Source organism: Tachypleus tridentatus, chromosome 11 (genome assembly GCF_004210375.1).
Source record: "Tachypleus tridentatus isolate NWPU-2018 chromosome 11, ASM421037v1, whole genome shotgun sequence".
Classification (NCBI taxonomy): Eukaryota; Metazoa; Arthropoda; class Merostomata; order Xiphosura; family Limulidae; genus Tachypleus; species Tachypleus tridentatus.
The window spans coordinates 27,571,467-27,585,098 of NC_134835.1; the positions used below are offsets into that span (position 1 = coordinate 27,571,467).

At 32.1% G+C, this 13,632-nt stretch overlaps 1 protein-coding gene and 1 long non-coding RNA gene across 9 annotated transcripts in view; one reads left to right on the top strand and one right to left on the bottom strand.

The window, feature by feature from the left end:
* LOC143231828 (uncharacterized) overlaps window positions 1-12,547 on the bottom strand; it is a 35,546-nt gene extending 22,999 nt beyond the window's left edge. For 2 of the 6 annotated variants that reach the window (XR_013017221.1, XR_013017220.1), the window contains exons 1-4: window positions 8,169-8,501; window positions 7,696-7,805; window positions 6,311-6,397; window positions 558-626 (exon numbers count right to left, since the gene is read on the bottom strand). This is a non-coding gene — a long non-coding RNA (uncharacterized LOC143231828). Of the gene's footprint in view, window positions 1-557; window positions 627-6,310; window positions 6,398-7,695; window positions 7,806-8,158; window positions 8,502-12,412 lie in introns of those variants that run through there. The other 4 variants (XR_013017224.1, XR_013017222.1, XR_013017223.1 and 1 more) reach the window with 4 other exon arrangements.
* Window positions 1-13,632, top strand: part of LOC143231822 (uncharacterized) — a 201,048-nt gene that overhangs the window by 29,291 nt on the left and 158,125 nt on the right. The window lies entirely within an intron of this gene.

The following is a 13,632-nucleotide window of genomic DNA, read 5'->3' on the forward strand; positions in this document are numbered from 1 at the left end:
TACTGTTCAGATATTTACATAAACCTGCTGTCCTGAATTCTTGATGACAAGAAACCCGCTTGAAATAAAAATGTATCTCAGAACAGCTGGTATGGGTATTAACACTTTTATTGATAAGCAGAGAACAACGTTTCGATCTTCCTAGGTCATCTTCAGGTCGAAACGTTGTTATCTGCTTATCAATAAAAGTGTTAATACCCATACCAGCTGTTCTGAGATACATAACTGAATTCTCTTCCAATATGGAAATATATAGATTCACATTAATACGTGGTGCTGTACTTATGGAATACGTATGAACAACTAAACTGGCCATCATAGTAATTAGAAGTCCTATACTAAGATATTTCACCGCCAGTAGCTAAGTAATTATATACACATTGTCTAATTCTGCATTTATGTGTACATACATATATTCGTATTACTCAGAATGCAATATCTAAACAGAGCATCATATGCCCATAAATTTCTAAAATAAATGTACTCATACCTTTGGTGTAGTATTTCAAATACTGTTAAAGTAAGTCATGATCAAAGGGAAACAAAAATAGGCTTACCTTTCACTCTTGTCTCTCGATGTAATTTTTCTTCTACAGTTTAGTCGCACAGGAAAAACACAAACTGGGCTAATTTAAGAAAGAGCAAGACAATTAATACCTATGTTTCGGTTAAACATAGAACATATTTAAGTACACAACAAAAGATTTACTTTTCAGGAGATGTTTCAGGACAAAAGCACGTACGACGTTCATACGTCCATACTTTAACACACAGATTTTACACTTGTAATAGATTAGTAATGTCATATGTTTTACCTAAGATTTCTACTTAATATCAATGTGTTATATTTTCCTCTTTCCTCCACTAAATGTTTTGCTCAACCATCGCCCACAATTACGATGTCTATTGTAACCTCTGCAAAGTTGCGATAAAAATCTCAGAGAGGTCGGTCTTGGACCAAGATTTGGATAAAATGTTCAAATACCCTTCTCTGTATGGTAATATCGTGATGTCATCCGAGACCAGAATTAATGACGTAGAATATATAAAGCCTTCGTTGATGCATTAAGATAGTTGACAGATATGAGAAAATATGTTGCTGTGATTTCAGATTATTTGTTTATATTTCTCATGGAAACAGCAACTGATTTCAAGGTACGGCTGGAAATTTTTAAACGTTTCGGTTTTGTCTTCTTTAGCTTCAAGTGTTTATTTATTGAACATAAACGTGTTAGAGGATGTTATGGAACCATAGATTAGTTTATAAATGAGATCATTGATCCAGATTGGTTTTGGAACTGATTGGTGTAGTACTGATGTCTTAGCTTGTCATGAAGAACAATATAGAGTTTGTTGATGTTGTATTGGTGTGGTAGTTTGTCATGAAGAACAATATGGAGTTTATTGATGTAGTATTGGTGTGGTAGTTTGTCATGAAAAACAATATGGAGTTTATTGATGTAGTATTGGTGTGGTAGTTTGTCATGAAGAACAATATGGAGTTTATTGATGTAGTATTGGTGTGGTAGTTTGTCATGAAGAACAATATGGAGTTTGTTGATGTAGTATTGGTGTGGTAGTTTGTCATGAAGAACAATATGGAGTTTGTTGATGTAGTATTGGTGTGGTAGTTTGTCATGAAGAACAATATGGAGTTTGTTGATGTAGTATTGGTGTGGTAGTTTGTCATGAAGAACAATATGGAGTTTGTTGATGTAGTATTGGTGTGGTAGTTTGTCATGAAGAACAATATGGAGTTTGTTGATGTAGTATTGGTGTGGTAGTTTGTCACGAAGAACAATATAGAGTTTGTTGATGTAGTATTGGTGTGGTAGTTTGTCATGAAGAACAATATGGAGTTTGTTGATGTAGTATTGGTGTGGTAGTTTGTCACGAAGAACAATATGGAGTTTATTGATGTAGTATTGGTGTGGTAGTTTGTCATGAAGAACAATATGGAGTTTGTTGATGTAGTATTGGTGTGGTAGTTTGTCATGAAGAACAATATGGAGTTTATTGATGTAGTATTGGTGTGGTAGTTTGTCATGAAGAACAATATGGAGTTTGTTGATGTAGTATTGGTGTGGTAGTTTGTCAGGAAGAACAATATGGAGTTTGTTGATGTAGTATTGGTGTGGTAGTTTGTCATGAAGAACAATATGGAGTTTGTTGATGTAGTATTGGTGTGGTAGTTTGTCATGAAGAACAATATGGAGTTTATTGATGTAGTATTGGTGTGGTAGTTTGTCATGAAGAACAATATGGAGTTTATTGATGTAGTATTGGTGTGGTAGTTTGTCATGAAGAACAATATGGAGTTTGTTGATGTAGTATTGGTGTGGTAGTTTGTCATGAAGAATAATAATGAAGGATTCATTTCTCGAAATGTTGTGCCTTTGTCGAAAAATCTCTCTCTTTATACAAATATATGAATATAGTTTCTGGAAAACAGATATCAGATAATTCCACAGATAAACTCTTTATACCTTCGAATGATCATGAATCCACCATTATATAAATATGTAGGTGCTACACGTGTTGCCCGTGACCCCAAAACTGATACTTAGAGCGACTTGCTTATTATATTAGCTGTGAGAATGATTCTTACAGAAAGCATCTGATCTCTCTCTATCTATTTATTTATTTTTATTATTTTTCTATATATCTATTTATTCGTTTTTTTTTCATTTATCTATCTGTTGTTGTTGTGTTGATATTGAACACAAAGCTACACAATGGGCTATGTGTGCTCTGCCTACCATGAGTATCGAAATCCGAATTCTAGCATTATAATTCCGCAGACTTACTACTGTGCCACTGAAGGACTCGTCTATCTCTCTTAACGTATTTATAGCAGTAGTTATCTAACTGAATTTGACAATGAAAATAACCTAATAAATTTTAGTTAAACGTTTTTTTTTATTTGTTTAATGGACAAAACATGTTTAACTCTATTTGTCCAATGAGAGACAAAAGTATATATTAAACTATAATGGAAAATAAAATTTACTTCTTTTGTTTAAATATACGTTATTCGTTTCACGTAGTATAAAGAATATATACCATTTTATTTTTAATAAAGTACCCATTCTTTTGTTTATAGCTAAAAATCGCTCAAAATATATAGACAAAAGTATCTGTGCTTTATTGCAACAAAGTTATCTATTTAAAAACATTTACAACAAATATAAACTAACAGTTGTTATGATTTCTTACTGCACGTAAAAACAATACTTTAAGTTCATATAAAAACTCTGATTACAATGACCTATGCTTTTTCTATAGTGCTAGATATGTATTATATCGTAAACTATTATTTAATGTATTGGTTCTTTGTGATAAGAATGCTTGCAACTGTGAGAATGATATTAGTAAGAACTATTTTTAACGTGAGATAGAAAAGTCCATTTGAATCTAATGGAGTTAATTTTAATGTATTGGTTCTTTGTGATAAGAATGCTTGCAACTGTGAGAATGATATTAGTAAGAACTATTTTTAACGTGAGATAGAAAAGTCCATTTGAATCTAATGGAGTTAATTTTAATGTATTGGTTCTTTGTGATAAGAATGCTTGCAACTGTGAGAATGATATTAGTAAGAACTATTTTTAACGTGAGATAGAAAAGTCCATTTGAATCTAATGGAGTTAATTTTAATGGATTGGTTCTTTGTGATAAGAATGCTTGCAACTGTGAGAATGATATTAGTAAGAACTATTTTTAACGTGAGATAGAAAAGTCCATTTGAATCTAATGGAGTTAATTTTAATGTATTGGTTCTTTGTGATAAGAATGCTTGCAACTGTGAGAATGATATTAGTAAGAACTATTTTTAACGTGAGATAGAAAAGTCCATTTGAATCTAATGGAGTTAATTTTAATGGATTGGTTCTTTGTGATAAGAATGCTTGCAACTGTGAGAATGATATTAGTAAGAACTATTTTTAACGTGAGATAGAAAAGTCCATTTGAATCTAATGGAGTTAATTTTAATGTATTGGTTCTTTGTGATAAGAATGCTTGCAACTGTGAGAATGATATTAGTAAGAACTATTTTTAACGTGAGATAGAAAAGTCCATTTGAATCTAATGGAGTTAATTTTAATGTATTGGTTCTTTGTGATAAGAATGCTTGCAACTGTGAGAATGATATTAGTAAGAACTATTTTTAACGTGAGATAGAAAAGTCCATTTGAATCTAATGGAGTTAATTTTAATGTATTGGTTCTTTGTGATAAGAATGCTTGCAACTGTGAGAATGATATTAGTAAGAACTATTTTTAACGTGAGATAGAAAAGTCCATTTGAATCTAATGGAGTTAATTTTAATGTATTGGTTCTTTGTGATAAGAATGCTTGCAACTGTGAGAATGATATTAGTAAGAACTATTTTTAACGTGAGATAGAAAAGTCCATTTGAATCTAATGGAGTTAATTTTAATGTATTGGTTCTTTGTGATAAGAATGCTTGCAACTGTGAGAATGATATTAGTAAGAACTATTTTTAACGTGAGATAGAAAAGTCCATTTGAATCTAATGGAGTTAATTTTAATGTATTGGTTCTTTGTGATAAGAATGCTTGCAACTGTGAGAATGATATTAGTAAGAACTATTTTTAACGTGAGATAGAAAAGTCCATTTGAATCTAATGGAGTTAATTTTAATGGATTGTTCTGATTGTAAGGCTTGTCTTCATTTAATGTAGTAAATAAATTAAAACTGTGAATCAAATCGTAATATTTTCTACAATGAGATGGTATTAAAAACAAAGTATTATATTCTGGTCTCACGTAAGATAACATTATGATTACTAATAGTATGAAATTAATTAGTTTGATGTAGGAAAGTGTATTTGCACTTGATATACTTAATATTTCAAGTATGCACTTGAATACACTGTAGTGTTGAATTTTGTCCTTTTGTTTGAATGGAACAGATTGGTTTTGTTGGGTTAGAAAGAACATAGACTGTGACACAGACAACAACTTATTTTCAAGTCATAATTCTTCTTACACTGTTTCCTCCAAATACGACGTAACCTAATTAGTTACACAGAAAATATAACAAAATTATATTCACTGCATAAACGAATACGATATAAGCTTATATGAATAAGTGGTTAAACATTTAGAACGATGTATATCAACGAGTTATTCTCTGCGTATTGGAGTTCTTAGTTCTTATAACTAACAAATATTCATAAACTTAATGTCTTTTGAAATTTCTAGAAAATCTCAGGCAGCTAACTGAACTATCGTGATACAAAAATATCGTATCTCAGTTGTCTTCTTAAAAGGTAGAAATGATGTCACTTAATCAAATTTTACCATCTTAATCAATCCTGTTAAAAGAAGAGTGTAATTAATTTTAGAATTGTCGTGAGATATCAAGGAGTTATGTTATTCCTGGTAAGAGTTGGTGGCTTTTATGACATAGCAGCTATGCTGTTAGGAAGGAGCCCGCTCACGTAAGCCAAGTTCCACGTTCTTAAATATTTAACAACGCTGTTTTGGTATTCTGTTCTTTAACGCGACTCCAATATTTTGTGTAAAGGATATAATTCAGATTTTATTTTTATACAATGCTGGTAGACTATAAGAATATTGATAGAACCTCTGTTTCGGCTAAATATTAAACAAACAATAAATGTAAATTATTGAAGTATACTTTGCGTTATATTTAAATTGCAACATTAATTAATGTTCATTAATAATTTAACAAATTTGCTGTATGATATGTGTATCATAACATTAAAATTATATTAATTAATAGTTTAAAGGTTAATATAATTACATTCTTTTTCAGTTAGAACTAATTTGGAGTCGAAATAAGGCTAAGAAAATAAACGTTAAGTATGACATATTTCTGATAAAAAACTCATGTTTATTCGAAACGTTATTATAGATGTTAAAATACGATGTTCTTAGAACCTCCAAATATTTTTGGTTTATAGTTGAAAATATTCTCATCAGAAATTTATAGAAAGTGCAACAGTTTTCTCTCATGATATAATTACATTAAAACATAGAGACACGTGTGCTTCATCAGGCAGCTAATGTAAGATGCTAATGAATTTTTTTAAAGTATTTTCACGGTGGAAAACGTTTGGCCATATTTACTTTACTTGTGCTTATCCATGCTGTTATAATACATATTAAATGCACAGATCAGCACTTGTATAATCACTGTAGTTGTATTCTTCAGTTATTTTAAGTTAATCTAACACAACCGTAAAATCAATAATTACAAATAAAAATCTTGTTAGAAAGTTTTTTCCGTTCTTAAACGTTTAAATTAAACATAACTCACCAGCGACACGATATTTGTATATCTCAGTGTGACCACCGCCTAGTAGTTACAAGTCAAGTTTGACTCTGTAGCTGATGGGATACGTGGCTAAACACAATATGAATTACATATGAATTTCACGATGTCTTAATAAACTAGAAGTAAAATTCTGACAAAGAAAAGTAACAGTAAAACATCATAAAGTTGAACAATGTTTACGTATTACAAGATTCAAGAAAACAATAACCCAATATTCAACTTAAAGTAACAACTGTAAACAGTTATTTGTTAAGAACCAACATAAATGTTGCTAATAAATACTCTTAAAAAAAAGACTTAATTTTCAACAATCTGGTCATTTGGCAAACTTTTGACTCATCGTGGTAAAAAATGAGTATTCCGTTTAAGTGTTATACTCACAAATGAATGAAAACTAAGAAAAAAAATAACGTTAGTTGCCTATCAAATATTAGCTCACAATTTTAACTAAGAATAAAACTTCAGTTTTACAGTTGTAACTAATTTGAAACGTTTGTGGAAAGTATCACTAATAACTTAAATATTTTACTATGATCCTAATAACGTTCAGTCTATAAAGATAGCTTAGCCAACGTACATCATATTATATTAACAATTTATTGTTTTGTTACTCGAAAACATGTATTTTTAGGCGTGAGATAGTTTTCTTCCGAAACGGGACTTGAGTTTTAATTAATTGTTTAAAAACCGCAGAAGTCCAAAGCGCAAAATTCTTGTGAGTGTTTGGTGCTAACTTAAGAATTGTCTTAGAGGTTCATTTATTAAATAATTGAAATGATTTTGTAAATCAGTTGTAATCTTTGTAAATGGATTATACAAACTCATACCTACGTTAGGCATTACATCTGTTAGATAAACAACAACATGGGGTAAGAATAATAATCATGTTTGTTTTCATGCCTTTATTAACATGCTGAGCTGTGTTATAATAAGTTTTCAACACATTATTTGTACTGTCTTAAAAAATATGTTTCCACTTTTTACAAGTCTATAAATTATTTTTCTTAGACATCTTTTATTAATAATTGAAATATACTGCTCCGGAATTGATAGAGCTTAAAACGTAAATAAATAGCAAATGTTAAGAGTTTAGCCCTAAACATAGAGAAACATTAAAACACGTTTTTTTAACGTACGAAATACAAAGGACAATTTAACCGTATCTGGTGGAAACACATTTGTAATATCCTACTAATGAAGAAGATAAACCAAACACATTAATCAAGTTAATGACCGTCACACACGTGCTATAAATTGCTTATTTATGATTGTTTAATCCATATTTTATACAGTCTTAACGAGACTAGACCGCCGCATCTGTTCAGGACGCTACCCTTCCTTTACTTAAATGTAAAATAAAAGTCTACCTTCGTGAATTCTGTTATCTGCGTCGATTAGCAGGCATCCTGGGTCTTCCTAATACATTGCGTTTTGAGGTGGACATCGGTTCCTATTTCTCGAAAACTTCAAAGCGTTTCTGTTTAGGGAAACATAGTAAAATATTATAGATTATTTCTGTTCATAATTTATTGTACAATTAATCGTTAGGGCAATTTCTTTAACTCAACCATACAGCACGTGAGACAAGTTTTAGGTAAGGTTTTGTGTTTACACAACCAATAATAACAAAGCTGTTCGTTCGTTCGTGATTTAATTCGTCATTGGAAATAATTATCGTAATTATATTAGCGTTTCTGAAACGAAATAGTTACTAAAATACTCGTGAATATTTAACTTTTAATTTTACTTTGATTACAAGTCAGTGATAACTTAACCATTTTTTTTCCAGTTTGTTCTAACTTAAAAAAAATAATTAAAATAAGTTGTTACTTCGTATCACCTAATGTCGCATTTTCAACTGTTTTGGTCCTTTTAAATGTTCGAATCCTTTCACGCTAAGCGCTTTCCTTGTCAAACTCTGCGCTATAAACAACTACTGTGATATGTAGACCGCCACGAAACAAGTAATGTTTACTCAATGTAGACATGAAACAAGTAATGTTTACTCAAAACATTCTTGAGCACTTGCATAAAACACAAAATTTGAGGGTTAATTCGAGCTAGTCCATTTAGGAACAGAGTTTGAAATTATAATCGTCTTTTTTTTTAGTGTGTTTGCGTCATTCAGTTTATCTGTCTTCTTGTTGGACCTGTTACCTCTTGCCCTAGTGGCGTCTCATAGGGAGCTTCGCTCTCGCCGAGAAAGGTTTCGTTAAATAGGCCAGTTGGGAGACACCAAACCTTAATGGGTGTGTGTTTTCAGAAGTCTGTGGCCGTGGGGTTACCCCACGAATAACACCAGACCTAGTTCTTCAGATAACCACAAATTCAAATAATAACTGTAAATACTGAGTAATAATCTCCTAGTGTTTTTAGAAAGAGTTTTGATAATCCAAATTATCAGAATTGTAATACTATGACCAATGTATTGGTGGAAGAGATTTAACAAGATTTCTCAAAATAGTATATAATCCAAGTTCCGTTAAACGAAGCATGAACAAACTAACAACGCCACCTATAACAAAAATGCACTTCCATAACATAAATATATATATACATACTTAATATTACTTTGAAGTGATGTTTACTTGCTGTATGATAGCACATGATAGCAAAAATAGAACAACCCGGTCGCGTTTTTTATTACATTTCAGGCAATCGTATAATAAATGTGAGTATTACACTTATGTACTGGTCAGTATCACACTTAGGTACTGGTCAGTATTACACTTAGGTACTGGTTAGTATTACACTTATGTACTGGTCAGTATTACACTTAGGTACTGGTTAGTATTACACTTAGGTACTGGTCAGTATTACACATAGGTACTGGTTAGTATACACTTAGGTACTGGTCAGTATTACACTTAGGTACTGGTCAGTATTACACTTAGGTACTGGTCTTTTGTGCCATTAACATTAAATTGTGTACCAATAAACCTATATTCAATGACATCATTTGGTATTCACTGAAACATTAGTTAAAGTTCTCAAGGTTCTCAAATATTTAGGCTGTTTTGTCCACTAATACCTACCACTAGCTCCGTAAAAACTGGTTGCACATAAACTTAATTTTCAACGAAAGCTTGTGCAGTGGTTAAATGTTATTGGTTTTCTCATTAAAGTGAAAGTTCGCAACGTTTTAAACATTCATATTCACACGTGTTTTCACTATTTTATATTACAATACTCACACTCACACGTGCCCTCACTATTTTATATTACAATACTCACACTCACACGTGCCCTCACTATTTTATATTACAATACTCACACTCACACGTGCCCTCACTATTTTATATTACAATACTCACACTCACACGTGTTCTCACTATTTTATATTACAATACTCACACTCACACGTGCCCTCACTATTTTATATTAAAACACTCACACTCACACGTGTTCTCACTATTTTATATTAAAACACTCACACTCACACGTGCCCTCACTATTTTATATTACAATACTCACACTCACACGTGCCCTCACTATTTTATATTACAACACTCACACTCACACGTGCCCTCACTATTTTATATTACAACACTCACACTCACACGTGCCCTCACTATTTTTTATTACAATACTCACACTCACACGTGTTCTCATTATTTTATATTACAATACTCACACTCACACGTGCCCTCACTATTTTATATTACAATACCATTAGACAACTTTGTAACTTCTGTTTGTTCTACGAAATATAAATGTTAATCAAAGCTAGTTATACCTACTTCCTAAAGTTTGTGTAAACATGGTTTGGTTTTGTAAAGAGTTACAAATAGAAGGTGTTCAGTGTTTATATAAGCTTGCTGTGTATATGAATCGTTAAATTCTTGGTGAGATATTACGGTATGAAGTGTTATTTCATTAGAGTTACATATGTATATTTTTAGGTAACTAATTTGACCTGTTTATTAGTTTGATAATGTTTTATATTTATTTAATCTATAAAAAAATGCTGATTTCGTTTCACAATAAAACTTAGTTTGACGTCTGTGTTAGTTTACGAGTGATTTTTAATATGGCGTATTTACTCTATAGATTAATTAATGATATAACATTTATGTTAGCTCATGAATGATTTTTACTATGTCGTATTTACTTTATAGGTTAGTTAATGATATAGCATCTATGTTAGCTCATGAATGATTTTTACTATGTCGTATTCACTCTATAGATTAGTTATTAATATGACGTTTGTGTTGGTTCACGAGTGATTTCATTGTGACATGTTAACTTACGACAACAGAAAACATCAGACACTAAAATACGACGTTCTCTTAGCGTATGATCTACCTTCCATTATACCGGTGAAATCTTAAAATAAGTTACCGCATGACAATTGTGTTGTAATAACTGAATAGCCAGTTCTACGTCATCAGTACTTGAGTGCAGTCTATATATCATGCCATCCGGTATTCGTAATACCACGTCTGATCAACCACAACGCTGCGGTCCGAAAAGCCGTTGCTTGGGATTCGTCCGGACCATGTAAAATAAAAAAAATAACAAAAATAGAGAGTTTCGTGAGATTGAAGTCTCAGTTAAACCTAGAGTGATGGCTGAAAATGTATGTTTGATATACGTTCCAATGCAACAGATATCAAAGAAATGGAATATGGGCAAGCACGCTCTGCTAATGTGTATGACGTTCTGACAGAATCCTGGTTGAGTCAGGAAGGAGGAGCGAAGGTGGAGCGGCGGGGGACCCGGAGAGACTGCAAGTTTTACCATACAAACAACTAGAACAGAATGGTACCAGACAAACGAACAGATCTCGATATTTGTAAATCTTCGTTCCACGAAAGTCAAAGAATCGTTTCTTAAATAAAATACGGTCATGTGTGAGTTTTGTTTCTGGTTGTTAGTACATATACGCACATGTATATAATTTTTAAAAAATATAGAATAACATAATCGTATACGGTTCTAGTAAGGTGTTTGAGTTATACGCGATATGCATAAGTAGCAAAGTAAGACTTTTTCACAGACTCTAATTTTATGACTGAAAACACAGGTGAAGCATATCTCTAATACGAATGGGCCACACGTTGTGATCGAGTATTCCTTCTCTCGTCAGGTAGGTTATTTCACATATAACAAACTATGGACCAAGTCCAATATTCTCCAGTTTTGATTTATAAGATCTGATGAGAACATTAATCACGTGGCTTGTGTACGACAATGTACGTCACAGATGTGATAACATCTTACCGAATGTTTGTCATATTTTTCTCTCTTTTTTTTTTACATAGTTAAATAATACGAGACCAGTTTTTTTATCATTAAAATACCGTCCGTACAGAAGATTATCGCATAAAACCGTATTTTTTCACCGTAAGTAAAGTTGAATATGACAGCACGAGACAGTGAAAAGCAAGACCACCGCAGAACTGCTTGCTGCATTTTGTGTTTCGATGCCCCAAAGACGAGAAAATGGCCGTCGTCGCGAGGTGAGGTCCCGCTATTGGCCTTACTGACAGTGTTGCCGCATCGCGAGCTGTTTCTTTTAAAGTGACACGGACAATGGGCGACCGTGATTTATCAAAGGCGCTTGACTTGATTTCGTTTCGATACCAATGAACCTGTGTCCCTCTATAGATGTCGACTGTTCACGCGGGAGTATACTAATAAGAGAACACAATGAGAAATCATTGAGGCTGAGCGCGCTAAAGAAATGCCGTTTCTCTGCCGACGACGGACAAACAGAAAACGTAATTCTTCCAAGAATCACGGACGAAATAACGATGTAAGGCTCTTATCATATAAAACTAATTAGCGATTAACATATTACTTAATGAGACACAGAATTATTTATTTTCTAAATTTCGATTTTAACGAAATATGTTATTACCCCTACAATATTCGTTGCTGTAAAATATGTCCCAAAAGTTAATTACAAAACCCCATAAGTGACGAAACCACTTCTTGATTGGTGCAATACTTTGATGATACAAATATTAAAGTTTTTATGTGTATAGATAAATGAATATATGTATATCCCACGTGGTAGTATTCTGAACTACACAGTAAAACTACAGGTATTAATGTCACGTGTACATATTCGATACATACATGCTTACTAGTTTCGGTTCATCTTAGTGGCTTGCGTTTCCTTATAACGTCCTATGTTTACTCCTTGATAAAGAAAGCTGTAGAGACTCACATAATCGTCGTGATTCAAATACACTTCTACTATATACCACACGTGTTTGGTGACCTAATGAGTACATCTTGTCGACTTACGAGCAATAAACCTTTCTGCTTCAACTAGTGGCTAGGCCCTCACTTCAACATTCGCCAATTGGTCCGATCATAAATGTCGTTTCAAAATGATACTTTATAAGTACTACGCTCGTGCGCTCGTGGGGTTTAAAAGCTGAGTCGTAAAACGTTTTAAGTACTGAACGATGGGTTATCTTACATCTTGTTACGACCTTTTCGGCAAATAAACTGATTTTTGTTTTTTCTTTAGTAGATAGTAAACGTTGTGGAACAAGTTGTGCTGTTACAACAAATTGAAACCTTCGCTACTTTCACAGAAGCATCGCGAGTGAGAAAATCTATATTTATCCCGATTTAACATTAATTGGAGATGTTTTAAAGTCTCCACTTTGACAAAATGCTTTAATTCTCAGTTTGAAAGATACAACGGATGTTGGTAAAAAACTAAAAGTTGTTGCTAAAATACGCAATCTTTTTGATTCACCATCTGGTCTAACTTGAATTTTTTTTTTAAATATTTCTTTCATTTGTGACAAAGTTTGGTAAACTGTAGAAATACTGCTAAAAAAATCAATTATACCTTTCACTGGTTCAGCGGTAACTCCAAAGATTTATAACGCTAAAAAGTGAGCTTTAATACCTGTGGTGTACACAGAACAGACAACAACTCTAGTTTTTCATAATGCAGTTGAGATGGGCTGCGTAAAATCACCATCATTTAATGTTGAATATCACAGTTAACCATTAGCCTTATTAACCGCCGGTTGGTTTTCAGAAAAAAATATTCGCTACTCTAAGAAAACAAAAATAAGTTTATCGTTTACAAAATGAAATAATTAAACGGGAAATATTTTGATATATAATAAAATCTTTATCTTTTCACGTTCGTATCGCACAAGTAAAACTGAACAAATATTAACTTATTAAAGTTAACTAACTTGTTAGTGAGAGAAAGTTGAATAACAGATTTTAAACTATTGAATGATATATATATATCTTATAATACTGAGAAGACACTGACAAAAAACACAAATCAGCTGCATATGTTAACCTCAAAAGTAAGTTTAAAG